This window comes from Ambystoma mexicanum, chromosome 6p (assembly GCF_040938575.1).
Source record: "Ambystoma mexicanum isolate Mex_15411 chromosome 6p, UKY_AmexF1_1, whole genome shotgun sequence".
Classification (NCBI taxonomy): domain Eukaryota; kingdom Metazoa; phylum Chordata; class Amphibia; order Caudata; family Ambystomatidae; genus Ambystoma; species Ambystoma mexicanum.
The window spans coordinates 529,205,344-529,220,249 of record NC_090935.1 but is presented as its reverse complement, the minus strand read 5'-3'; positions in this window follow the sequence as shown (position 1 = coordinate 529,220,249).

Here is a 14,906-nt window from a genome sequence, read left to right as displayed (position 1 = left end):
GGAGGGTGTCCACGGGTCTTGAGGGCGTGGTATGGTCTTCATCGATGGGGGGTAGCCCCCTGCCCTAGGGCTCAAAAACTTGTTCGCCGAAGGCTTGGTGCGGGCTGTAGATCTTGGAGTATGCCGTGAACACTCTCACTGTTTTCAACCTCTGCAGATATGGCCTGGGGGTGCTCTCGAATTACCAGGTCATCACTCTTCGATGGAGATAGAGTACAAGGACCTTTCTCATGGTCCTGTAGGGTTTCTTGTGTGATTTACCAAAATGCCACTTCCTTATTGGCAGAGGTTTCTCTGGGCAGTCTTTCTCTAATTGCAGCTCTTCATCTGTTGTTTGGGGATTATCAGGTGGACACCCCCTTTATTAAGTATTTCAGACCTCTCCTCAATGTACAGTGGCTTGTTAGGTAGCGGGAGGGCATACAGGAGTTCCGCACCTTCAATCAGCTCGGCATCTGAGATTTAGTCATTTTGTGCACAAATTGACATCAATTTGGTTTTCAAAAACTTTTGAAGCGTATTAAAGATCACTTGTTTTTTTTTCTATTAGCATGAGGGTTACTCATTTTGGCCTGGGGTTTGCTCAATTTGGAGGCGTTTTTCAATTTTTTCCCTGGCTTTTTAATGATGTGTTGAGATTTGTTCAAGGAATTGTGGTTAACATCCACTATTTGTGGTTTTAGCAGAAGCAGATCCACAAGCTTGCTCAGCGGGGATAAAACCATCAGCCCCTCCCTCGGGCTGTAGGACTTCAGCTGCCTCTCAGACCCCTCGAGGGCACCCACACCTGTGGGTCCGCTACTCGCATCCTCCGAAGTCTCATCTACCGCACCCTCGCCCCCTGAAAGGGTGCCTCCGGGGGGGCGTAGCCGGAACCTCCCCCTCCAAGCTCCGGTGAATCTCAATGTCCACTGTCAAGCTGGGCCATATGGCGGATCCGCCTTTGGGGAGCTGAGAAGTATGCCCGTCAGCAGCGTCTGGCTCAGCTGCTGGTATCTCTTGCAGCTCAACATCCGCAGAGCCGGCATCCCCGCCAAGAGAGCCGGAGTAACTGACGGAGCCACCAATGGAAAATCGCACAGTAAAATGTTCTTCAATGTTTGCTGGTCCTCGCCAGCAACTGCAGCCGACTGGGTTGGGTGAAACATTTCTGAGTTAGGTTCGGTGGCAGTAGGAGGCACCTCTGCCGTGTGTTCATTGAACTCAACGCCCTCCCCCTCCATCACTATCCATGGCAGCCTGCACTCTGGGTGGGCAATGTTGCTGGGGACTCTGGGCCAACTGGTTGAGGTTTGGATCAGGTTGTGGTTCAGAGGGCTCAGTGTATTAGCGTTTGGGTACCACTTGTTTCATCCAGTGTAATTTTCTCCTCCTTATTAGCCAGCATATATCCTTCAAGAAAGAACAATTTTGTGTGCATTTGTGCAATGAGGGTCGTATGATCTTTAAGTGTGTCGTTCAGACACTCATAAAGCTTACAGAAGGGGGCCAGAGCTATCGTGATAGTTGACATTATCGTCATCAAATCAAGTTTCTTGGAAGGAGGTTCTTTTATAGCTGGACTAGTTTGGTCACTCCCCTGTCTGTTTGACGGGGTAAACGACGCTGAAAACTCCCTTGGCGTGAAATAATCTGAACTCGTTCTCAGCTGTAGGTCACCTGCTTTGTGGTCTCTCCTCTCCATCTTCGCTCTAGATGCAAAGCACGGGCTTGCACCCGGATTGTTCGAAGGGGGGGAGGGTGTCCACAGGTCTTGAGGGTGTGGTATGGTCTTCATCGATAGGGGGTAGCCCCCTGCCCTAAGGCCCAAAAACGTGTTTGCCGAAGGCTCGGTGCAGGGCTGTAGATCTTGGAGTATGCCGTGAGTACTCTCACTATTTTCAACCTCTGCAGATATGGCCTGGGTGTGCTCTCGAATTACCACGCCATCACTCTTCGATGGAGATAGAGCACAAGGACCTTTCTCGTGGTCCCGCAGGGTTGTCTTGTGTGGTTTACCAAAATGCCTCTTCCTTATTGGCAGAGGTTTCTCTGGGCAGTCTTTCTCTAATTGCACTTCTTCATCTGTTGTTTGGGGTTTGTCAGGTGGACATCCTCCTTTATTAAGTATTTCAGACCTCTCCTCAATGCACAGTGGCTTATTAGGTAGCGGGAGGGCACACAGGAGTTCCGCACCTTCAATCAGCCCGGCATCTGAGATTTCGTCATTTTGTGCACAAATTATAATCAATTTGGTTTTGAAAAAAACTTTTGAAGCGTATTAGAGATCACTTGTTTTTTTTTGATTAGCACGAGGGTTACTCATTTTGGCCTGGGGTTTGCTCAATTTGGAGGCCCTTTTCAATTTTTTCCCCGGCTTTTTAATGATGTGTTGAGGGTCGTTCAATGAATTGTGGTTAACTTCCACTATTTGTGCATTTAGCAGAAGCAGATCCATAAACTTGCTCAGTGGGGATAAAGCCATCAGCCCCTCCCCCGGGCTGTTGGACTTCAGCTGCCTCTCAGACCCCTCAAGGGCGCCCCCACCTGTGGGTCCACTACTCGCATCCTCCGAAGTCTCATCTTCCGCACCCTCGCCCCTGAAAGGCTGCCTCCAGGGGGCGTAGCCAGACCCTCCCGCTCCAAGCTCCGGTGAATCTCAACGTCCACTGTCAAGCTGGCCCGGAGGGCGGATCTGCCGGTGGGGATCTGAGAACTGTGCCCGTCAGTAGCGACTGGCTCAGCTGCTGGTATCTCCCACAGCTCAACATCCGCAGAGCCGGCGTCCCCCACCAAGAGAGCCGGAGTAATTGCCGGCGCCACCAATGGGAAATCGCACGGTAAAATGTTCTTCAATGTTTGCTGGTCCTTGCCAGCAACTGCAGCCAGCGGAGTTGGGTGAAACATTTCTGAGTTAGGCTGGGTGGCAGTAGGAGGCACCTCTGCCGTGTGTTCGTTGAACTCGTCGCCCTCCCCTCCACCTCTATCCATGGCGGCCCACACTCTGGGCGGGCAATGTTGCTGGGGGCTCTGTGCCAACTGGTTGAGGTTTGGGTCAGGTTGTGGTTCAGAGGGCTCAGTGTATTAGCGTTTGGTGACTGGTCCACAGCAATAGGCGATTTTCCAGCTGCGTCCTTGGAACCCTTGCTCTTAACTGGGTTCAGTGCACGTGGCCCAACCAAGGACGACTTCCATTGTAAGTTCATGGGGGGTAAGCACGTGTCGCCATCAGCTCCTCTGTAATTGGCTGCTACTGAGGTGGCATGTTTCCTCCTACATCCGGACGTCCAAGGACTGTCAAAGACTGCCGACCACTCAGCAGTCCACTCAGCGGCTGCTCCACGGGGAAAGTCTGTTTTTAAAGAGTAAAATGGTCCTCCCACTCACACAATAGCCACTGTAGATAGACTCAGCAACCAGTAGGTAAGGAATTGGGTGACTGCCAAAGACTGCAGACCACTCTGCAGTCCACTCCGCACATTTGCATTTACTGCATTTGGCTACTGAACATGGCCACAAAATGTTCCCATGCTCATATTGTTGTTTGGCCTTCTTCCTGCCTTGGAAGGTCAGGAAATCCTATATAAGGTCATGTGCTTGCCCGGGTAAGCTGCTGCTTTTGCGAGCTAGTGTTGCCTTTGTGTGTGCATAGCTTAGGAAGAGGGAGCTATTCCTGAGGGAGCCGGCCCCCATTCCACATTCCCGGAGCCAGAGTCTGGGTGTGGGACATGAGTGACACCAATAGCTTTCCCTGATTGGACAACTGCGGCTGTTGGAATGGTGCAGATCCTTACCATTGGTGGGCTTGGACTTGATCCCAGGTTGGATTATGTATAAGATAAGGACTCTTGCAGACATTTCTTCAGATCAGCATTGGTGCCAAGAATCCCTCATAGAAGAACAGATGATTGGAGATCCGAAGAAGACTCCTGAAGAGGCCCAGCATCCCTTCCTGCGTCTGGCCTGGTGAAACCCTGTTGGACTGGAGAATCTGCAAAGGCCCTGTGGGGTGCTTCAACTCCTGGATGGGTAGGACCAACTAGTTGCATTATCAAGTATCCAGCCATCCTGAGCCTTCCGAAGTATCCCTGGACTAATCGGTGGACTGACCAGCTCTCCAGTAGGCTACCTCACTAGAAGCGTCATCATTCTGCGTTTGCAGGCAGAACCTCGGGAGTCACCAGCTTGTGGTTTAGGGGCCTTTCTGAAAGATTTCAGCCTGTCAGCTTCGAGGGATCCTTCTCTGGAAGTTCTTATTCAACCATGACTGGAAGGACACCTGTCGTCATCTGTGTGTGGTGGCTTTCGCAGGACCTTGCCTTTCCCCATCCTGTGAAGTGCCCTGAAGAGGTCTGCATTGATGCTCTCTGCATTTCCCCATTGCCAAGGGTTGCACTCTGCTCCTGGACCCAACCAGAAGGTTCCATGCACCCCACAGCTGCTAAGCACTTCTCACTGGAACCAACTGTGGGAAGACCATCCTTCAGCAACCCTCAGTTAACCCATCTAGTCATCTGGGAAAATCAGACTAAGGGTGGTAAGTAAAAGCAATCATTTGTCTGCCCCTGTTCTCCATAGGATAACAACATTGAGAACAAGTGTCTTTGTATCCTTCCTTTCCACTGATATTTGTCATCACACCTGCGCAGTGAAACCTGAAAGATAAGAACACATTTTTACTTATCAGTAACTTCTCTTGAACAACCACCAACACAAGTATTTTACCGTCATCAGATACATTCTAGGGTGAAGCATTGTGATATTTGGGTACAATACCACACTCTTCATAGGGATTGGACTTCTGAAGCTAGGGATATTTCTTGTGACTTGGTTTCATCTCACTGCATAACTTACTTACCCGTTTTTATGAATTTAAGTCAATGAATGCATTTTAAGAACCAATGGTGATTGCATATGTTTATTACTGAGTGTTGTGTGATATTATCAACTGTTTGTTTCGTTTTTAAGTGTGTGTTTGAGGCATACAAAATAGTATTTCTGTACATTACAGTCTAAATTAAATTACTGTGTGCCTCACTGTGTGGTCTATGTGTGGATCCTGACTCCACTCACTCTCTCCTGAGCATAGCCTTGACCGCTCTCCATTGCTGCCTTGATTTGGTTTTGGCTAACCTCTGAGAGTACCCCTGTTCACTTTAACTAGGGTGGCCTCCAAAGATCAGTCCACCAGGCCATAATCTAGAAATCCATCTTAACAAACACCTTTAATTCTGATTTTTCATTTTAAATAAAACAGATTGTTCAGATCGAATGCAGCCAATCATTTTGGGGTGGGACTTCCAATGCACAAACAATACAGTCATTTGCACAGGCTTCACTTACAAAACAACATTAAAAAGTAGTGTTGTAGCTTGATCACTTTTTTGGCTTTAACCAGATGAGGCAGCATCCTCTCCTTGAGAGTACTGGCATGAATGGTAATACGAGGAGGAGTATGCTAGCTGGGCGTGGTGCGTTATTCTGCACCTGAGGGCAGCTGAGGTTGTCAGGGTAATTCATAGAAATTAGCACAAAAATGCGATACACTGCGCCAGCCGCGTGCGAAAAAATCCTTTTCATCGCACAGCGTATTCATGGATTTTAGCCTCCGAAACCAGTCGTGGGGCAGAGTGGCGCAGCGACCCTGCAGCAGCGCCAGTTACGCACCCAAGAACGCCCTCGCGCAAGGAAAAGCCTTCAAAATCCCAAAATCATCGCAAAGGGCTGCGCTAACCCTAGACCAGTTCACAGGGCTGGCAAACAGCAAATGCCAAGCGGGGAACGTGTATTTCAGTGGCTCGCGGGAAGTTCCTGGGTACGTGTACATCAGGGGTGCGTGGGAAGTATCACACGCGATTCCATCAGGGCACGTGTATTCCAAGGGTGCGCAGGAAGTATCACACGCAAAATCAGCAGGGTACGTGTATTTCAGGGGTGCGTGGGAAGTATCACATGCAAAATCAGCAGGGTACGTGTATTTCAGGGGTGCGCGGGAAGTATCAAGGCGATTCCATCAGGGTACGTGTATTCCAGGGGGGCGCGGGAAGTATCACACGCAAAAGCAGCAGGGTACGTGTATTTCAGGGGTGCGCAGGAAGTATCAGTATTACAGGGGTGCGCGGGGAGCACCACACGTGAATTGCACGTGTGGGTCCTCCCAGGTGTTCCCTCTACACCCTCCATGGCCCGTGCAGGTGGCCGACACCACAGGGGCCTACCCTGCACATGTCCCGCAGGCACCCCATCCACCATGGCCATGCCCCCCAGCCAACCCACATGTCACCTTGCACTACTGCCCACCAACGCATGTCCCCCTGCACCCCCAGCCACCAGGGGCAGCCTCCACCAGGCCCCCACTCATGTCTACCATCACCCCCACCCCCAGCAGTGCAGGGGCAGCCTCCACCAGGCCCCCACTCTTGTCTCCCATCACCCCCACCCCTCAGCAGTGCAGGGGCAGCCTCCACCAGGCCCCTATTCATGTCCCCTATCACCCCCACCCCCCAGCAGTGCAGGGGCAGCCTCCACCAGGCGCCCACTCATGTCTCCCACCACCCCCACCCCCCAGCCACCAGGGGCAGCCTCCACCAGGCCCCCACTCATGTCTTCCATCACCCCCACCCCCAGCAGTGCAGGGGCAGCCTCCACCAGACCCCACTCATGTCCCCTATCACCCCCACCCCCAGCAGTGCAGGGGCAGCCTCCACCAGGCCCCCACTCATGTCCAACTCATGTCTCCCTGCACCCCCACCCCCCAGCCACCAGGGGCACCCTCCACCAGGCCCCCACTCATGTCTACCACCACCCCGACCCCCCAGCCACCAGAGGCACCCTCCACCAGGCAACCACTCATGTATCCCACGACCCCCACCCTCCCAGCAGTGCAGGGGCAGCCTCCACCAGGCCCCCACTCATGTCTCACATCACCCCCCAGCAGTGCAGGGGCAGCCTCCACCAGGCCCCCACTCATTTCTCCCACCACCCCCACCCCCCAGCCACCAGGGGCAGCCTCCACCAGGCCCAAACTCATAGCCAACTCATGTCTCCCTGCACCCCCACCCCCCAGCCACCAGGGGCACCCTCCACCAGGCCCCCACTCATGTCTCCCACCACCCTCACCCCCCAGCAGTGCAGGGGCAGCCTCCACCAGGCTCCCACTCATGTCCAACTCATGTCTCCCTGCACCCCCACCCCCCAGGGGCACCCTCCACCAGGCCCCCACTCATGCCCAACTCATGTCTCCCTGCACCCCCACCCCCCCAGCCACCAGGGGCACCCTTCACCAGGCCCCCACTCATGTCTACCATCACCCCCACCCCCTAGCAGTGCAGGGGCAGCCTCTACCAGGCCCCCACTCATGTCTACCATCACCCCACCCCCCAGCAGTGCAGGGGCAGCCTCCACCAGGCCCCCACTCATGTCCCCTATCACCCCCACTCCCCAGCAGTGCAGGGGCAGCCTCCACCAGGCCCCCACTCATGTCTCCCATCACCCCCACCGCCCAGCATCCAGGGGCAGCCTCCACCAGGCCCCCACTCATGTCTCCCACCACCCCCACCCCCCAGCCACCAGGGGCAGCCCCCACCAGGCCCCCACTCATGTCTCCCATCACCCCCACCCCCCAGCAGTGCAGGGGCAGCCGCCACCAGGCCCCCACTCATGTCTCCCATCACCCCCACCCCCCAGCAGTGCAAGGGCAGCCTCCACCAGGCCCCCACTCATGTCTCCCATCACCCCCACCCCCCAGCCACCAGGGGCACCCTCCACCAGGCCCCCACTCATGTCTCCCACCACCCCCACCCCCCAGCCACCAGGGGCAGCCTCCACCAGGCCCCCACTCATGTCTCCCATTACCCTCACCCCGCAGCAGTGCAGGGGCAGCCTCCACCAGGCCCCCACTCATGTCCCCTATCACCCCCATCCCCAGCAGTGCAGGGGCAGCCTCCACCAGGCCCCCACTCATGTCCAACTTATGTCTCCCTGCACCCCCACCCCCCAGCCACCAGGGGCACCCTCCACCAGGCCCCCACTCATGTCTACCACAACCCCCACCCCCCAGCAGTGCAGGGGTAGCCTCCACCAGGCCCCCACTCATGTCCCCCTGAACCCCCAACCCCCAGCAGTGCAGGGGCAGCCTCCACCAGGCCCCCACTCATGTCTCACATCACCCCCCAGCAGTGCAGGGGCAGCCTCCACCAGACCCCCACTCATGTCCAACTCATGTCTCCCTGCACCCCCACCCCCCAGCCACCAGGGGCACCCTCCACCAGGGCCCCACTCATGTCTCCCAACACCCCCACCCCCGAGCAGTGCAGGGACAGCCTCCACCAGGCCCCCACTCATGTCTCCCATCACCCCCACCCCCCAGCAGAGCAAGGGCAGCCTCCACCAGGCCCCCACTCATGTCTCCCATCACCCCCAGCACCCAGCCACCAGGGGCACCCTCCACCAGGTCCCCACTCATGTCTCCCACCACCCCCACACCCCAGCCACCAGGGGCAGCCTCCACCAGGCCCCCACTCATGTCCCCTATCACCCCCACCCCCCAGCAGTGCAGGGGCAGCCTCCACCAGGCCCCCACTCATGTCCAACTTATGTCTCCCTGCACCCCCACCCCCAGCCACCAGGGGCACCCTCCACCAGGCCCCCACTAACGTCTACCACAACCCCCACCCTCCAGCCACCAGGGTCACCCTCCACCAGGTCCCCACTCATGTCTCCCACTACCCCCACCCCCCAGCAGTGCAGGGGCACCCTCCACCAGGCCCCCACTCCTGTCTCCCACCACGCCCACCCCCCAGCATTGCAGGGGCACCCTCCACCAGGCCCCCACTCATGTCTACCACTACCCCCACCCCCCAGCAGTGCAGGGGCAGCCTCCACCAGGCCCCCACTCATGTCTACCACCATCCCCACCCCCCAGCCACCAGGGGCACCCTCCACCAAGCCCCCACTCATGTCTCCTATCACCCCCACCCCCCAGCAGTGCAGGGGCAGCCTCCAACAGGCCCCCACTCATGTCCCCTATTACCCCCACCCCCCAGCCACCAGGGGGACCCTCCACCAGGCCCCCACTCATGTCTCCCACCACCCCCACCCCCCAGCAGTGCAGGGGCAGCCTCCACCAGGCCCCCACTCATGTCTCCCATCACCCCCACCCCCCAGCAGTGCAGGGGCAGCCTCCACCAGGCCCCCACACATGTCCCCCTGCAACCCCACCCCCCAGCAGTGCAGGGGCAGCCTCAACCAGGCCCCCACACATGTCCCCCTGCACCTCCACCCCCCAGCAGTGCAGGGGCAGCCTCCACCAGGCCCCCACTCATGTCTCCACCACCCCCACCACCCAGCAGTGCAGGGGCAGCCTCAACCAGGCCCCCACTCATGTCTACCACCACCCCCACCCCCCAGCAGTGCAGGGGCAGCCTCCACCAGGCCCCCACTAATGTCCCCTATCACCCCCACCCCCCAGCAGTGCATGTCTACTACCACCCCCACCCCTCAGCAGTGCAGGGGCAGCCTCCACCAGGCCCCCACTAATGTCTCCCATCGCCCCCACCCCAAAGCCACCAGGGGCACCCTCCACCAGGCCCCCACTCATGTCTCCCACCACCCCCACCCCCCAGCCACCAGGGGCAGCCTCCACCAGGCCCCCACTCATGTCTCCCATCACCCCCACCCCCCAGCAGTGCAGGGGCAGCCTCCACCAGGCCCCCACTCATGTCCCCTATCACCCCCACCCCCCAGCAGTGCAGGGGCAGCCTCCACCAGGCCCCCACTCATGTCCAACTCATGTCTCCCACCACCCCCACCCCCCAGCAGTGCAGGGGCAGCCTCCACCAGGCCCCCACTCATGTCTCCCATCACCCCCACCCCTCAGCAGTGCAGGGGCACCCTCCACCAGGCCCCCACTCATGTCTCCCACCACCCCCACCCCCCAGCAGTGCAGGTGCAGCCTCCACCAGGCCCCACTCATGTCCCCTATCACCCCCACCCCCCAGCAGTGTAGGGGCAGCCTCCACCATGCCCCCACTCATGTCTACCACCACCCCCACCCCCCAGCCACCAGGGTCAGCCTTCACCAGGCCCCCACTCATGTCTCCCATCACCCCCACCCCCCAGCAGTGCAGGGGCAGCCTCCACCAGGCCCCCACTCATGTCCAACTCATGTCTCCCACCACCCCCACCCCCCAGCAGTGCAGGAGCAGCCTCCACCAGGCCCCCACACATGTCCCCCTGCACCCCCACCCCCCAGCAGCGCAGGGGCAGCCTCCACCAGGCCCCCACTCATGTCCAACTGCTGGGGGGTGGGAGTGATAGGGGACATGTCTCCCTGCACCCCCCACTCATGTCCCCTATCACCCCCACCCCCAGCAGTGCAGGGGCAGCCTCCACCAGGCCCCCACTCATGTCCAACTCATGTCTCCCTGCACCCCCACCCCCAGCCACCAGGGGCACCCTCAACCAGGCCCCCACTCATGTCTACCACCACCCCCACCCCCCAGCCACAAGGGGCACCCTCCACCAGGCCCCCACTCATGTCTCCCACCACCCCCACCCCCCAGCAGTGCAGGGGCACCCTACACCAGGCCCCCACTCATGTCTCCCTCCACCCCCACCCCCCCAGCACTGCAGGGGCACCCTACACCAGGCCCCCACTCATGTCTACCACCACCCCACCCCCCAGCAGTGCAGGGGCAGCCTCCACCAGGCCGCCACTCATGTCTAACACCACCCCCAACCCCCCAGCCACCAGGGGCACCCTCCACCAGGCCCCCACCCATGTCTCCCATCACCCCCACCCCCCAGCAGTGCAGGGGCAGCCTCCACCAGGCCCCCACTCATATCCAACTCATGTCTCCCACCACCCCCACCCCCCAGCAGTGCAGGGGCAGCCTCCACCAGGCCCCCACTCATGTCCCCCTGCACCCCCACCCCCCAGCAGTGCAGGGGCAGCCTCCACCAGGCCCCCACTCATGTCTCCCATCACCCCCACCCCCGAGCAGTGCAGGGGCAGCCTCCACCAGGCCCCCACTCATGTCCAACTCATGTCTCCCACAACCCCCCCCCAGCAGTGCAGGGGCAGCCTCCACCAGGCCCCCGCACATGTCCCCCTGCACCCCCACACCCCAGCAGTGCAGGGGCAGCCTCCACCAGGCCCCCACTCATGTCTCCCATCACCCCCACCCCCGAGCAGTGCAGAGGCAGCCTCCACCAGGCCCCCACTCATGTCCAACTCATATCTCCCACAACCCCCCCCCCCCCAGCAGTGCAGGGGCACCCTCCACCAGGCCCCCAATCATGTTTCCCACCACCCCCACCCCCAGCAGTGCAGGGGCACCTTCCACCAGGCCCCCACTCATGTCCTCCTGCACCCCCACCCACCAGCAGTGCAGGGGCACCCTCCACCAGGCCCCCACACATGTCCCCCTGCACCCCCACCCCCCAGCAGTGCAGAGGCAGCCTCCACCAGGCCCCCACTCATGTCTCCCACCACCCCCACCACCCAGCAGTGCAGGGGCAGCCTCCACCAGGCCCCCACTCATGTCCAACTCATGTCTCCCTGCACCTCCACCCCACAGCCACCAGGGGCACCCTCCACCAGGCCCCCACACATGTCCCCCTGCACCCCTAACCCCCAGCAGTGCAGAGGCACCCTACACCAGGCCCCCACTCATGTCTTCCACCACCCCCACCACCCAGCAGTGCAGGGGTACCCTCCACCAGGCCCCCACTCATGTCTCCCACCACCCAGCAGTGAGGGGCACCCTCCACCAGGCCCCCACTAATGTCCCCTATCACTCCCACCCCCCAGCAGTGCAGGGGCAGCCTCCACCAGGCCCCCACTCATGTCCCCCTGCACCCCCACCCGCCAGCAGTGCAGGGGCAGCCTCCACCAGGCCCCCACTCATGTCTCCCACCACCCCCACCCCCCAGCAGTGAGGGGCACCCTCCACCAGGCCCCCACTCATGTCCCCCTGCACCCCCACCCCCAGCAGTGCAGGAGCAGCCTCCACCAGGCCCCCACTCATGTCCAACTCATGTCTCCCTGCACCCCCACCCTCCAGCCACCAGGGGCACCCTCCACCAGGCCCCCACAAATGTCCCCCTGCACCCCCACCCCCCAGCAGTGCAGGGGCAGCCTCCACCAGGCCCCCACACATGTCCCCCTGCACCCCCACCCCCCAGCAGTGCAGGGGCACCCTCCACCAGGCCCGACACATGTCCCCCTGCACCCCACCCCCCAGCAGTGCAGGGGCAGCCTCCACCAGGCCCCCACTCATGTCCCCCTGCACCTCCACCCCCCAGCAGTGCAGAGGCAGCCTCCACCAGGCCCCCACTCATGTCCAACTCATGTCTCCCTGCACCCCCACCCCCCAGCCACCAGGGGCACCCTCCACCAGGCCCCCACACATGTCCCCCTGCACCCCCACCCCCCAGCAGTGCAGGGGTAGCCTCCACCAGGCCCCCACACATGTCCCCCTGCACACCCACCCCCCCAGCAGTGCTGGGGCACCCTCCACCAGGCCCCCACACATGTCCCCTTGAACCCCCACCCCCCAGCAGTGCAGGGGCAGCCTCGACCAGGCCCCTACTCATGTCCCCCAGCCAACATGTCACCACAATCTAGATCCCTGGCCCTTATGGTCAGCCTCCAAATGCCAAACACCCACCCGTGTATTGCATCCACCCACTTAGAAATGGCAAACACATGATATAACCCCAATTGCTAGTTTGGAAATGAACACATGTCCCTCACATACACCCAATGGGTGTCAGTGAATGTCAAAACCCATATCATGATATGCATGAAACCAATTAGATGATACTACACATTGAAGTTTGAAGAAAAAATATGTATTAAACGCAACATAAATTGAATCAAAAATAAACAAACAATAATGGAAATTCCTAAAAAAAAAAACAGCAGGTACGTGAAATAATGCAAAACCACAAATCATAATGCAAACGAAAGGTGTCCAAAGTCACAGTCCACAAAAGTAAATCCAATGGAAAATTAAAATCGAAAACCATTGCTCCATGGGCAAATCATTAAAAAAAATGAAAATCCAAAAGTCAACTATATACAGATAAACAATCCAGGGTCCATGATCCCAACCGAAGAAATGAAACCTATCTAATAACACTACCAAAAGGTAAAAAAAAAAGGCTAAACCAAAGGAAACCTAACACTAACTACAGAACTATTTACAAGGGCAGCGGGCTAGTCCGACGGCTCACTTTGGGATGATCCGGGCCAGGGCATCATCGAACTCCTGCTCAATTTCCCGGAGGCGCTCCTCCTCCATGGCCCCTAGGGTCCACAGGGCCGTCCACATGTTCCCCACAAACTCCCTGTGGATTGCCTCGAGGCACTCGGCCCGCCTCAGGGCCCTCCGCATGGAGTTCTCCGCCCTGACCATCGTGAGCCGTGCCTCTTCAGCCCGCTGCCGCTCCGCATCTATGGCGTGGCCCAACCGCTGCCACACGGAAGACACTTCCCATCCTGGGTCCTCCTGCCCTCCGGCCGATGCCTGCCCCTCCGATGTCGAAGGCCCGGAGCCATCATGGCTCCCACCACGTTGCTGCTGCTGCTGCGCCTCTGCCCGTGCACTGCCTCCTGCTGCCTGCACATCCTCCGCTGGCTGGGGTGCAGTCGTTGATGTGGCCACCCCTGCTGGATGTCCGACTCCCGACTGTGGCAGGGATGCCTCCTCCACCAGCCTGGCCGCACCGTCAGAGGCAGCTCCACAGGGCACCCAGGTGACTGATGGGTGGGAAGATGGCACGGAGGATGACTGGTGCATAGGGGGTTCAGTTGAGGAGGGGGTCGTAGCAAGCCCCATCAAACAGAGGAATCCGGCCTGGGTGACCTGTCCCAGTAGGCCGACGCGGTCAACGAGCCATTCGAGATGACGTGCAGTCTCCTCATGAAAAGACTGCAGGTCACCTCGCATGGCCCGTTGACGCAACGCCACACCAGTCAGGACAGACTCAACCTGGACCCGGATAGCCACGTCCGCAGGCAGAGGAAGGCCAGTTGTCGTGAGCTCATCCCCTGCCTGAAAACGGGTCTGGACGTATTCATCCCTGCTGGTGGAAGATGATGCAGTGACAGGATCAGGGACAGAATTGCACACAGGCACCTCCGCGGCGACCTGTGCTGCCTCCTGTCCCTGGTCCTGCACTGCACCACTAGCACCAGTGGAATCCCCACCTCCAGACCCCGTCTCTGTTGCTTGCACGGCCTCCTCCTCCACCAAACCCCCCACCAACCTGGATGACTCCGTGCCATCTTCCCCCGTTGGGCCCTGCCCCTTCTGCTGCCGAGGAGTCCAACTCCGACCTCTGCCTCTTGGACCTCCCCCCAGCAGCTGCGGCCTGGGACGCGGCACTGGACTCCTCACTCCCCGACGAGATCACAACCTGGGAGGGGAGCCGTGCCTTGCGTCTCCGGCTGGCGGTGCGATCCCCGCTGCTGTGCTCCACAGCACATTCTCCGCCCTCTTCATCAGTTGACGCTGCAGACAGGGAGAAATAAAACACAGGCATCAGGGCACTGTACAATGGACACATACACACATGACAGTTGCACATGAGTGGCATTGGCAAACCTCAGACATGGCATCACAATCGGCAACACACACGTCATTTCTACATGCACACATGAGCCATACCACAGCCACATCGCAACTGCCAGCACCATTCATACACATACAACAGCATGAGCAGGCAAAGGTGAGCCAGACATCACATGCAACACAGGGAGTGCACTACACATGCACGCACACCACCACACTTGCATGCATGTGTACACCTCAGCCAACTGTCGCAGTGTTCCGATGGGCATCCATGTCACATCTGCCAATCAGGCTTCCACATCCTGCTGTCACATGCATCCATGTTGCATCACTGTTGCACCCTTGTCA